Below are 14541 nucleotides of genomic sequence, written 5' to 3'. Positions count from 1 at the left end.
TGCAGCAGCATTTTTAAATCTCTATGCAACTGTAAAAGAAATGTCCATATTTCAAAACCCATTTATTATTAAATTGAAGGTAAGAAGTCTAAGTTGCAGAAAAGTTATACACTTGGGCACATTTGTGTGCAGGCATAGAGAAAAGAAAATGGGATCCTCACTTTGGGAAACAGCTAGTAGCTACTCTGAAATAAGAAGTCAATCCATGAAGGGAATACATTTCATATAACTATATGAAAGAAGACACAAATGTAGATGGGAGACGGTTTGTGAGCTTAAGGGGAACAAGTGGAATGGAACTAAATATGGAGTTGAGTTTTATTCTAGACATTCCTATTTTACAAAGAAGAAAACAAACAGTTAAGCAACTTATACAAATCCAGTTAGTTAGTGAAAGAACTAGAATAGGAAAAAATCCTTGGGATATATCCTAGGAGTGGAATCTCTGAGTCAAAAGGTATATCACTTTAGTTAGAATTTGCCTAAGTACAAATTGCTTTCCAGAATGGTTGTAACCACAATGTAATAATAGTATGTCTTTTTTCACACAATACCTACAATATTGAAAATTCACATATTTTGTTATCTTGACTAAGTTTCTTAGACGTGAAATAAAACCTTAGATTGTTTTTAATTGGGGTGGTTAGATGACACAGTGGATAGAGCACCAGCCCTGGAGTCAGGAGTACCTGAGTTCAAATTTAACCTCAGACACTTAATAATGACCTAGCTGTGTGGCCTTGGACAAGTCACTTAACCCCATTGCCTTGGAAAAAACCTAAAAGAAAAAAAAAAGATTGTTTTAATTCACAATTCTTTAATTACTACTGATTTGGAACATTCTTTCATATGATTGTGAAGAGTTTACAATTCTTTTGAGAATTCTTCATATCATTTGATCATTTTTTCTATTTTTTTATATATTTGTTAGCTATTTGCATATTTCATATACCAAATTCTAATCACAAATTTTCCCAATTGATTATTCTTATCCTAGATATATTCATTTTAATTGTTCAAATGCTTTCTAATTTCATGTAATAAAAATTATCTTTTTACATTTTGTACTTGATTCTATCACTTGTTTAGGTAAGAATTTATCTCCTACATGAACCATAGTGGGGAATGGCTAAATTTCAGTGATTGGGCCAAATTTATGTAATTGAATATTTTTGTGTCATAAGTAGGGAGTGAACTTTAAATGGAGAGACATAATACTTTTGAACATGACTAATGATTTACTAGGGGCACATTGTGGGAAAGGACAGATTAATTAAAAACAAGAAGAATTCATATTCTAATCATAGTCAGTAATTATTAAGATTTTGGGGGTCATGAGGCAAAATCAAAGATAATTATTTGGTTACTTCTAAGAGAGAAAACAGCATTACACAGCATTTTATTAATTAAATTCAAAAATAATAATAACAATAGCAATAATAAAAAAGTACCTTTTGGGTAATATCTATATTTAGTTCATTACTAATTAGAAGAATGGAATTTGTGAGATTAATGTTTTACTCAATTATAGTTCAAAGTTGATAACAAATGTTCATATATTAATTCCGATTTGTAATATTTTTTTGCAAGGCAATGGGGTTAAGTGACTTGCCCAAGGTCACACAGCCAGGTCATTATTAAGTGTCTGAGGCCAGATTGGAACTCGGGTCCTCCTGACTCCAGGGTTGGTGCTCTATCCACTGCACCACCCAGCTGCCCCAATTAGTAATATCCTTTAAACATTTCATCTTTAAAATTTTTTCATGTGGATAGGCACTATCAAATACTGATATCACTCCATAATCATATGATTTTTAACTGAGCATATTCATTGCTTAGAAAGCATTTATACACTTAGACTATTTTCTTGATATTTTTCTTTTAGCATGTCATGATATTGAAGAACAATAATTTTTAACTGAAGAAAGATTGTTGCCTAAATTTAATATTTACATGGATTTTGAAATATAAAAATTCCTTTTGCATAGTTTTAAAAATATTCAAGCCAGTTTTTAAATTTCCTGTATGAACATTTAAACTTCAGAAATCTGCAAGCTCTACAAATTAGGACTTTAATTTATTGTTTTGTTGATCATCTAATTTTAAGAAAGTGTTGAAGCAAATGTTTATAATGTAGACTAAACTTAAACCTATGTTGTGGGTACATTTTTTTTCCTAGAAAGATGATCTTTAAACATTTACTTGCTTACTTTTGCTTAAATTTCTCACATTCTTTTCAAGACCTACAAAGGAAGAGGGCTTAAATCTAAAACAGAACATCCTATGACCAACCGTGCTCTTCTTTGTCCTCCATGTTATTAATAAAAGCATTCCTTGTGGAGTACTGTAATGGAATGGAATATTGTGTCTAAGCAGTGAGTGAACTTAAAATGGAGAGAGATGACACTTTTGGACTTGACTAATGATTTCCTGAGATACTGTGGGAAGGAAAGATGACTTAAAAACAAATAAACAAAAAGAATTCATCTTCTAATCATAACCAAATAGCAAATATTTAAGACTTTGTGGACCAAGAGGCAAACCTCAAGAATATTATGTAGGTACTTATATAATAAGAGAGAAAATAACATTACATTCCTCACTGTGTTATTGGTAAAGAGTACTCCTTCAGGGGAAACACACAATCTCTTTTTAAAACTCTCCTTGTAAGAAATAAAAAGTCAAGAATTTCCAGGGATTCAATAAAAAAAGTGCAAAAGAAGGCGGCTTAGCCTTACCAGATCTAAAATTATATTATAAAGCATCAGTAATCAAAACTGTCTGGTATTAGCTAAGAAACAGAGTGGTGGATCAGTGAAATAGATTAGGTGCAATAGCAGGAAATGATTATAGTAATCTGCTGTTTGAGAAACCCAAAGAGTCCAGCTATTAGGATAAAAACTCTCTCTTTAATAAAAAAACTGTTGGGGAAAATTGGAAGTTAGTATGGAAGAAACTTGGATTAGACCAACACCTCACACCCTATACCAAGATTAGATCAAAATGGATACAAGATTTAGACATAAAAAAAAAATATTATAAGCAAGCTTGAAGATCAAGGAGTAGTTTACCTGTCAGATCTATGGAAAGGGAAGCAGTTTATGACTAAGGAAGAGATGGAGAACATCATTAAAAACAAACTAGATAATTTTGATTACATTAAATTAAAAAGATTTTGCACAGATAAAACCACTGTAATCAAGATCAAAAGAAATGTAGTAAATTGGGAAACGATTTTTACAACTAGTTTTTCTGACAAAGGACTCATTTTTTTGGATTTTTTTTTAGAAAGATATTATTTATTTTGAGCTTTACAATTATTCCCCCCCCCCATTCTTGCTTCCCTCCCTCCACCTCCCACAGAAGGCATTCTATTAGTCTGTTTTTATTTTAGATTTTTTTTTTCAAGGCAATGGGGTTAAGTGGCTTGCCCAAGGCCACACAGCTAGGTAATTTCTTAAGTGTCTGAGGCCAGGTTTGAACTCAGGTACTCCTGACTCCAAGGCCATTGCTCTATCCACTGTGCCACCTAGCCGCCCCAAGCTTTTTTTTTTTAGATTTTTTCCAAGGTAAAATATGTGGGGATTTGTAGTTTGTTCGGGTTTTTTGCAAGGCAAATGGGGTTAAGTGGCTTGCCCAAGGCCACACAGCTAGATAATTAAGTGTCTGAGATGGGATTTGAACTCAGGTACTCCTGACTCCAGGGCTGGTGCTTTATCCATTAAGCCACCTAGTCACCTCATATGTTAATCTTTAGATTGTTTCCATGGTACACACTGATCTCAGTTGTCCTTAAGGAAGAAAAACAGAGTATGAGATAGCAAAATTACATAAGATAATGGGGTTTTTTCCTAATTTGAAGATAGTAGTCTTGGGTCTTTATTCAAACTCCACAATTCTTTCTCTGGATACAGATGGTGTTCTCCATTGCAGATAGCACAAAATTGTCCCTGGTTGTTGCAGTGATGGAATGATCAAGTCCATCAAAGTTGATTATCACTCCCATGTTGCTCTTAGGGTGTATAGTGTTTTCCTGGTTCTGTTCATCTTGCTCAACATCAGTTCATGCAAATCCTTCCAGGTTTTCCTGAATTCCTATTGCTCCTGGTTTCTAATAGAACAATAGTGTTCCATCACATACATAAACCACAGTTTGCTAAGCCATTCCCCAATTGATGAACATTCACTCAATTTCCAATTCTTTGCCACCACAAACAAGGCCACCACGAATGTTTTTGTACAAGTGATGTTTTTACCCTTTTTCATAATCTCTTCAGGATATAGACCTAGTAGTATTATTGCTGGATCAAAGGGTATGCACATTTTTGTTGCCCTTTGGGCATGATTCCAAATTGCTCTCCAGAAAGGTTGGATGAGTTCACAGTTCCACCAACAATGTATTAGTGTCCCATATTTTCCACATCCCTTCCAACATTGATCATTGCAAAGGACTCATTTTTAAAATTTACAGAGAACTGAATCAAATTTTCAAAAAAAAAAAAAAAAGCCATTCCCCAATTGACAAATGGTCAAAGGATATGCAAAATAAATGAAATCTCAAGAGAAAAATAAATAAATAAATAAATAAAGCTTTCCTTGCTACAAGGAGTTTTATTTATTTGTATGTTTGTTTGTTTGTTTCTCTTTTAAGGAGAGTTTTATTTATTTATTTTTTCTTTTAAGATTTTATTTATTTTGAGTTTTACAATTTTCCCCCCAAACCTCCTTCCTCCCTATGTAAAGTTACATATGAAAACTGAAATTCTGTAAAAAATTTAGGAATAACTTCATTAATTAAAAAATCCCTAAGGTTAAAATTTTAAATATATTATTTTTCAAATACAATGTAATTGTTTCCAAGTTCAGAAAACTGAATCTAAATATAATTTTTGATTTATATAATTTTTTTTATAAAAAATAAATAACTATAACTTTTGACCAGCAGAGGTCACTGTGACCCTCCCTCCCCTCTTTCTCCAGTACAGCAGTAGTCAAACATTTTGGTCTCAGGACTCTTTAAAGAATCTTAAAAATCATTGAGCTTTCCAAAGAACTTTGCTTTATATAGGTTACACTTATGAATATTTGTCATATGAGAAATTGATAATATTTAAATTTATTAATTCATTCCCAAAAATATAATATGTCCATGAAAGGTTAACATAAAAATGTTTTAGGAAAAATACTTATACTTTCCAAAATAAACTAAAAAACTTTTATGAGAAGAGTAATATTGTTTCATATTTCTGCAAATGTAAATTGCAAATTGCTTTTGTAACATCAGTGTAAATATCAGCAAAGTTGTTCCAAGATAAACTATGAGAATCAGAACATTATTCATCATTTTGAATATTTTGTTTGCTGCCAAACATTCATATAAATGATCTTTTTCAATCATCAGCTGATGTAGATATCAAATAAATACAAGCCAAACAGCAAGTCTAGCCATGTCTGTAGAATTATTCATTTGTTAGAGAAAAACACAATTTTGCAAATAAGATTAATTCATTCTTCATCTCTGAAGCTTAAATCTTTAATCCACAGGTCATGTTGCCTTTGAAAAGTTCTACTGTACAATAATGAAAAAAATGGAAGTGAGAAAGTTTAAATAACATCTTAATGTCATCATGAAAATTGTTTTTGCCAAACCCCAAAATGGTGTGAGGAATTCTTAAGGGTCCCTGATCTATACTTGAGCAACTCTGCTTTAATGGGTGGAGAATAAACTCAGAGGTCTCCAGAATAAAGTGATTTGTCTGCTTTAAGAAAATGAATTTAGCTTGTGAGAATTTTAATCTAGAATGAAAGTCACAGTTCCATGTGGCTTTCTTTCTCTGCAAAATTAAACAAATAGAATAAATAAAAATAAATCTTAAAAATACAAATTACAAATCAAATTTATAAAATATTTTAAATCCCCAGATAAACTATTGATTATCAATACAGGACAGTGATTTCCTAGCTGAATGAATTTAGTTCAGATTTTCACAGGTTTTCCTTCCTTCTCCCATACAAAAACTAGTAATCCATTCTGGGTATATATGAAAATATATATATAGTCAACAAGGATACTCAATTATTCAAAGATTTCATTATCTATATTTCATAGAATAATACCATTATATGAGAGACAATTTAAAATATTCTTGTCACATAGTTAATAATATTACCCCTGTATTTACCTTGATAAATAAGTGGAATTCATTTCTAATTAGCTCATTTTTGCAAATAACTAACTCAAAATGTCCCATATCCAAGTTTTTATGTTCCCTTGAAATTATGAGATTATCACTAATTTTCATGGCAACATCACCTTCTTGGATTTTAAATATTCATATATATTTATTACACACTGGAAATCTTTAGTCAAAGTTCTATCTGAGTTCAAAGCTAACAAAGTATACATTAGTTTTCAGTATACTTTATACTTAAAATTTAACTAATTAAAACCCAGTAACCCAATTATACTATAGTTATTATTGTACCAGGAAGTTGGGTATAAAATGGATAGAGTGCTGGCCCTGAGGCGAGGAAGACTCATCTTCTTGGTCTCAAATATTTACCAGTTGTGAGACCCTAGACAAATCACTTAACCCAGTTTGCTTACATTTCCTCTTCTGTAAAAATAGGCTGGAGCAGGAAATAGCAAATCACTCCAATATCTTTGTCAAAAAATGGGGTCACAAATGATTCAGGAACAACAGGAAAAAAATGAACAAATTGCTATCCAATCTGTAATTCTTTATCAAAATGCATATAGAATAAAAACATGGAAATAGAAGAAAGAGCTTGTGAGTGAAGAATAGCAAATAAGCCAACATGGTAGAAATGAAGAGTTCATGTAGGGGAATATAAGCCCAGAAAGGTAAAAAGGGGTCATATTGAGAAGAAATTTTAATAACAGATCAGAAGAGTTTGTATTTAATCCTAAATGCAATGGGGAGCCACTTCAACTTTAATAGGTTAGATTAGTGTTAAGTGACATGATCAATCAGATATGTGCATAAAGAACTTCACTTTGCTGTGGAGAAAAGAAGGCAATAAACATGAATGACTGATTAAAATAAAAATCTATCAACCATGCAGTTCTCCTCCCTTTTCCACCCAAATTTCTGGGAAAAAAATTCATCTATATTCATTTTTCTACTTCTTTTCCTCCCAGTCACTTCTTGGAAACTTACAATATGACTTCCAACTTGAGCATAATTAAAAATGTTTTCTCTAAGTAAAACAGAGATAGCTATTACACAATGAAAAGAACATTATTCCCAAAGCAAAAAACCTGAGTTCCAGCACTTATTTCTACCTCATCAACACACTTAAGTTCTGTGTGATTTTTTTAAAATCTTTAACCCAGGGGTGGCTAGGTGGTGCAGTAGATAAAGCAACTGCCCTGGAGTCAGGAGTAGCTGGGTTCAAATCCGTTCTCAAACACTTAATAATTACCTAGCTGTGTGACCTTGGGCAAGCCACTTAACCCCATTTACCATGCAAAAACCTAAAAAAAAAGAATCTTTAACCATTTGAAAGCATATTTTAAAAAACAAAATGAAGCTTCTTTTTAGTTTCTCTAGGAAAATTAAGAAATAATATTTTCAGCGGAGTCAAGATGGCAGCATGAAGAAAGGAATTCCCAAAAACTCTTCCCCAGAAAAACCTCAAATGCCATAAAATTATGACTCTAACCAAATTCTAGAGTGGCAGAACCAACAAAAAAACTGAATGAAACAATTCTCCAGAACAAGGTAACTTGGTAGATATGCAGAACAGGTCTATTCAATTGGACCAGGGCTGGAAAAAGCCACAGTGCAACCCTTGCTGCAGTCATGTTGCATGGGAGCAAATAAGTTCCGACCTTCCAGGAAGAACCTTCAAGGATGCCTGTGTTCCTGGGGTGGGGTGGGGTGGGGGTGGGCAGAGTTCATGGCAGCGGGAGCAGTTTCCAGACCTCTCAACCCAGGGTACACCAAAGACAAATAGGAAGGTAAGCAGGAAAACCCTGCCAGAGTGAGAGTGGAGCCCAATGCAGCTTAGACCTCAGCACAGACCTGGATAGGGAAACAGAAGCAGGCCTAAGCATTCCCCAATTGACAAATGGTTAAAGGATATGCAAAGGTAATCAAAAAAAATCCATAGTCATATGAAAAATTGCTCTAAATCACCAACTTATTAGAGAAATGCAAATTACAGTATCTCTGAGGTACCATCTCACACCTCTCAGACTGGCCAATATGACCAGAAAGGACAGTGATCAATGTTGGAAGGGATGTGGGAAATCTGGGACACTAATACATTGTTGATGGAGCTGTGAGCTCATCCAACCTTTCTGAAGAGAAATTTGGAATTATGCCCAAAGGGCAACAAAAATGTGCATACCCTTTGATCCAGCAATAACACTATTGAGTCTATACCCTGAAGAGATGATGAAAAAGGGTAAAAACATCACTTGTACAAAAATATTCATGGCAGCCCTGTTTGTGGTGGAAAAGAATTGGAAATTGAGTGAATGTCCTTCAGTTGGGGAATGACTTAACAAACTGTGGTATATGTATGTCATGGAACCCTACTGTTCTATTAGAAACCAGGAGGGATGGGAATTCAGGGAAGCCTGGAGGGATTTGCATGAACTGATACTGAGTGAGATGAACAGAACCAGAAGAGAACATTGTACACCCTAACAGCAACCTTGATGGACTTGCTCATTCCATCAGTGCACCAATCAGGCACAATTTGGGGCTGCGATGGAGAATACTATCTGTATCCAGAGAAAGAATTGTGGAGTTTGAACAAAGATCAAAAACACTGCTATCTTATTATTTGATTTTGCTATCTCTTATACTTTATTTTTTTTCCTTAAGGATATGATTTCTTCTCTCATCACATTCAACTTAGATCAGCATATACATGGAAATAATGTAAAGACTAATAGACTGCCTTCTGTAGGGAAAGGGGGAGGAAGTGAGATTGGGGGAAAATTGTAAAATTCAAAATAATCAATTTTTTAAAAAAGAAGAAAGAAGCAGGCTTGTGGAGACACCATGCAGGGAGCTGCCCAGCAGGGAACCACACAGCAGGGAGTCACAGTAGGGAGCCTCCCAGCAGGGGACCACACAGCAGGGAGTCACCCAGCAGAGAGTCACCCATCACGGAGTTGCCTAGCAGAGAGCCACCTAGCAGGAAGCCACATAGCAGGGAGCCCTCCCTCTCCCCCCCAACTTCCAGAGTGCTCAGTCCATGGACAATGCGGAGATGGGGGAAAAGTGCCAAGTCTCTCCACTATCCCTGGACAGGACTTTGCTGCTTTGTCTATATTCAGACCCTGGTCCCTGTCTTGGGTCCCCTATTGCCATAGCAAAGCAGGGAGCCTCCTCTCAGCTCCATGACAGAGCACAGGCCAGGAGAGTGGTCAGAGTCTCTCATAAGACACTGAAAGAATTGAGGTCTGGGGGGCAAGGCCCCAAAAATATTCTGTGCTTTGGAAGCACATTAAAACCAGGTCATAGGCTGGGGAAATGAGTAAACATCAAAAAAAAAAAAAAAAGAATCTTACCATGGATAATTACTCTGGTCTCATGGAGGATCAAAACACACTCAAAAGATGACAAAGTCAAAGCATCTGTAGCCAGAAAAATAGGAATTGGTCTCAGACTATGGAAGAACTCAAAAAAGATTTTAAAAATCAAGTAAGGGAGGTAGAGGAAAATTGGGAAGAGAAATGAGAATGATGCAGGAAAATCATGAAAATCAAGTCAGAAACTTGGTAAAGGAGATACCAAAAAATGCCAAAGGAAACAACATGTAAAAAATTCATTTAGGTGTAAAAACATCACTTGTACAAAAATATTCATAACAGCCCTGTTTGTGGTGGCAAAGAATTGGAAATTAAGTAAATGTCCTTCAATTGAGGAATGGCTTAACAAACTGTGTTATATGTATGTCATGGAACACTATTGTTCTATTAGAAACCAGGAGGATTGGGAATTCAGGGAAGCCTGGAGGGATTTGCATGAACTGATGATGAGTGAGATGAACAGAACCAGAAGAGAACATTGTACACCCTAACAGCAACATGGGGGCAATGATCAACCTTGATGGACTCACTCATTCCATCAGTGCAACAATCAGGGACAATTTGGGACTGTCTACAATGGAGAATACCATCTGTATCCCAAGAAAGAACTGTGGAGTTTGAATAAAGAACCAAGGACTATTGACTTTAATGTAGGGAAAAAACCTGATATTTTATTGTCTGATCTTGCTATCTCTTATACTTTATGTTTCTTCCTTAAGGATATGATTTTTCTCTCATCACATTTAATTTGGATCAATGTATACCATGGAAACAATGTAAAGATTGGCAAACTGCCTTTTGTGGGGGGTAGGGGGAGGAAAGTAAGATTAGGGGGAAAATTGTAAAATTCAAAATAAATAAAATCTTTATAATTCAAAAAAAATAAAAGCTCAAGACACTTTGAAAAAATCTGTTTAGGTCAAATGGAAAAGGCAATCCAAGGAGAAGAATGCAAGAATTGGTCAGTTGGAAAAGGCGATAAGAAAGCTCTCTGAAGAAAACAACTTCTTCAAATGTAGAATGAAACTAAGGAAAGCTGATGACTTTGTGAGGAATCAAGAAAAATAAAACAAAACCAAAAGAATGAAAAACAAGAACAAAATGTGAAATATCTCATTGAATAAACAACTGATCTATAAAACAGATCCAGGAGACATAATTTTAAAATTATTGGGTTATCTGAAAGTCATGATCAGGAAAAGAGTCTTCACTTCATTTTTAAAAAATTTCTCCAGGAAAAGTGTCCTGATATCCTAGAAGTAGAGGTAAAATAGAAATTGAAGGAATACACCAAACACCTCCTAAAAGAAATTCCAAAATTAAAAAAAAATCCCAGAAATGCTATAGTCAAATTCCAGAATTCTCAAGCCAAAGAGAAAATACTATAAGCAGCCAGAAAGAAACAATTTAAATATCATGGTACTATAGTCAGGATTACACAGGGTTTAGCAGCATCTACATTAAGGGTTCATGGGGCTTGGAATATAAGATTCTAGAAGGCAAAAGAGCTTTGGATTCAACTGAGAATCAACTACCCAGCAAAACTGAACAACCTATTTCAGGGGGAAAAGAAGAATATTCAATGAAATTGGTAAATTTCAGACTTTCTCATTGAAACGGCCAGAGCTGAACAGAAAGTTTGATCTCCAAGTATAGAACTCAAGTGAAGCATAGAGAGGGTGTATGGGAAGGACAAATTATGAGGGATTTAAGGATGTAATCCTATATGGGAAGATGATACTGTTAACTCATATGGATATTCTCATTTATTAGAGCAGTCATAAGGAGCACATACAGAAAAGGCACAGGAGAGAGATGAATATAAATGTATAATATATTGTAAAGATGAAATTAATGGGCAAAAAAGAAATGTACTGGAATAAAGGGATTAAAGAAGTGGAATGGGCTAAGATATTTCACATAAAAGAATCAAGAAAGAGCTTTTGCAATGGAATGGAAGGTAGGGAAGGTAAGGGGGAAGGAGTGAGCCTTAATTCTCATCAGAAATGGCTCAGAGAGGAAACAACATACTCATTCAATTGGGTATAGAAATCTAGAGGGAAAAGGAGAGGAAGGGGATGGGGGAGGGGAGGGGAGGCAAAGGATGGAAGTGATAGAGGTGAGGAAAGATTGTGGGAGGGGGTAGTCAGACACAACACATTTTTTTTTTGAACAGTGGTGGAGTTAGGTGGTTTGCCTGGGGTCATGGAGCTGGGTCATTATTGCTTGTCTGAGGCCAGATTGGGTTCAGGATCCCTTGGCTCCAGAGCAAGTGTTCTGTCTACTGTGACACTTGACTTTCCCACAACATATTTTTGAGGGACAAAGTGAAAGGAGAAAGAGAATAGAATAAATGGGAGTGGGGAGAAATAGATGGAGAGAAATACAGTTAGCACTAGCATCTGTGGGGAAAAAAATTGAAGCAGTTTCTCTGATGGAGTTATGATAAAAAAAAAAAGTGATCCATCCATTCCAGAGACAGAACCAATGCTATCTGAATATAGACTGAAGTATGATTTTTTTTCTTTTTCTCGCACTTTATTTTTTCATGGGGTTTCCTTGTCTTTGTGAGGGGATTGGGGATTGTATTTACTTTTGCAAGGAGTGTTTTAATAATTGTAAATAAATTATTAATTTGTTTAAAAAGTGAAAATGTTCCCTAAACCCACTATAAATGTTATGAGTATCTTGAACTGTAAACAATAAACCAGTGGACAATGCTATCAAGATTTAGATGCAACTAAGAGATGAAATGAATGGAACATTTGATCTGGATTTAGAAAGACCTAAGTTTAAATCCAGCTTCAGAGAATTTAAAAGGTGTGTTACTTAATCTGTAAAATGGACAGGAATTTTTTCTAGTCTAAAATGAGATATTTGTAGTGTTTTGACTCTATAGAAATACTGCTTTGATTATGTTTCTTAGAATAAAGTCTTTTAAAAGGAAAAATAAATAATATTTTCACTGACCTAATATTTTTTTAATTTTTTAAATCTATTTAAGGCAATGGGGTTAAGTGACTTGCCCAAGGTCACACAGCTAGGTAATTATTAAGTGTCTGAGGCCAGATTTAAACTCAGGTCCTCCTGACTCCCATTACACCACCTAGCTGCCCCCTGACCTAATATTTTTTCCAGATATTTCCCTTGAGAAAGTGAGAACAAAGACTTGAGTTTGAATATTAGTAATAACAAATTTTAACTTTTCTTTGGGTGGAATTATTGCAGTTCTCCTTACTTGGAGTTATAGATGCCATGATTCACTCAGTTACAATGCTTCCTCTTTTGAAATTTAAGATTAAGATTTTGAAAATAGAAAAGAACTCTCAAGAGGAGAAGGAACTAAGTAGTGACTTCTCTGAAAAGTTAACCCCAAACTTTATTTTAACATATTATTATTATTATTATTATTACCTTTCCTTGCTCAAGATTTTTTGTGTTACCTGAAATTTTAGGGCAGAGAGTTATGGAGGAAGGTATAGGCTACTATGTCCTTTTGTACAGCGCTCTCTCGCTCTCTCTCTCTCTCTCTCTCTCTCTCTCTCTCTCTCTCTCTCTCTCCAAGTTGGAAAGAGTGTGTAAGTAAATTACTGTTAAATTCAATAAAACTATTTCTGGAAAGGTTGGGTCTAAATCACACAGTACATTATAAGTATGATTTTTTTTCTTTGACAGGGTTGGTAGTTAATGAATTTACAATTTCCCTCTAAAATTTCTTAATTCTAAATTTTATACTAACAAATAATTTTATTGGATTTGTTGTTGAATTGAAATAAAATATTAAAAAATGTTTTTCATCACTAAACCTCCATAGTTTTATTCCTTAGTGGAAATCTATTCTAAAATCTATTTATTCCAATAATTAGTACTATGTTTGGGGTTGAGTGTTTTTAATTTTGTTGTATAATAATTAGTTCTTTGAAATTTCTTAACTGAAGGCCTGTGAAAATTCCTAATCCTTCCATGCAAATGATCCTAAATTGTCAAGGCTATGGCAAAACTCCAGAAGATTTTCCTAAGCTTGGATCCTGGTCACAGGTTGAAACCAATTTAGCAATTTGCAAAATATTAGAGTTTTGGCGACCAGGTAATTTTTTTTTTGCCCATTGCTATTCATGAACACCCTGTTTTAAGACCAACTCTTCTAGAATAACACTGTTGGAATCATAGATCTTTGAAGTATTCAGGCAAAAATTGTTCAATTCTTAGTTTGGACACTGTATTTGAAACTAATGAAACTTTACATTTTTAAATTTTATAATTCAGATATTTCACAATAAACTTTAGTTGTTACAGCCAAAGACCATAACTAGATAGTAATGCATTATAATGAGACCAAATAATAAAGAAAACAAATGTTAAATACAACACTATTGCAAAAATTTTTATCTTTTCCCTGAGATTTTAAGTGCTAAAGCCAAACATAGCTATCTATCTAAGCTTCACCAGTTTTGGGGGGAGTGGAAAGGAGCAGGATAGAGTTTTCCATTCTTGGTACATGCTTTTGAATCAGTTACATATCTGTTTGATCTCTGAAACTGAACATTTAAAAAAGTATCTTGTTGCTTCTATATAAAACTTAAGAAATACAAAATGAATGTAATATGGAAAATTTGAATTTTATTGGAGAAATTTCTGTTCTAATATCTCCTGTTTTGCCAGCATGATTTTGGAAAGTCAACCAAATTGACTCCCGGTGCTTTTAGGAAATGAACCAGAAATCTGTATATTTAAAAACCTGAATTCACTTTAAAAAATCAACTACTCCAAATTATCCAATGTGAATTGAATTTGATTTTTCCAGAATGACACTGCTATTATAATGTTTTGAAAGTCTTTATTGATTTAATTTAATAATTTTTCATTGTTATCCTTTGTTAGATAAATATTGTTAAATTTTTATAAGAAAATACAATAGATTAAATTACTGTCTGAGAAAAAATTGCTTTTACATAGGATTTTATAATGAA

This window comes from Macrotis lagotis, chromosome X (assembly GCF_037893015.1).
Source record: "Macrotis lagotis isolate mMagLag1 chromosome X, bilby.v1.9.chrom.fasta, whole genome shotgun sequence".
Taxonomy (NCBI): domain Eukaryota; kingdom Metazoa; phylum Chordata; class Mammalia; order Peramelemorphia; family Peramelidae; genus Macrotis; species Macrotis lagotis.
Note: the sequence above shows the minus strand (reverse complement) of the source record.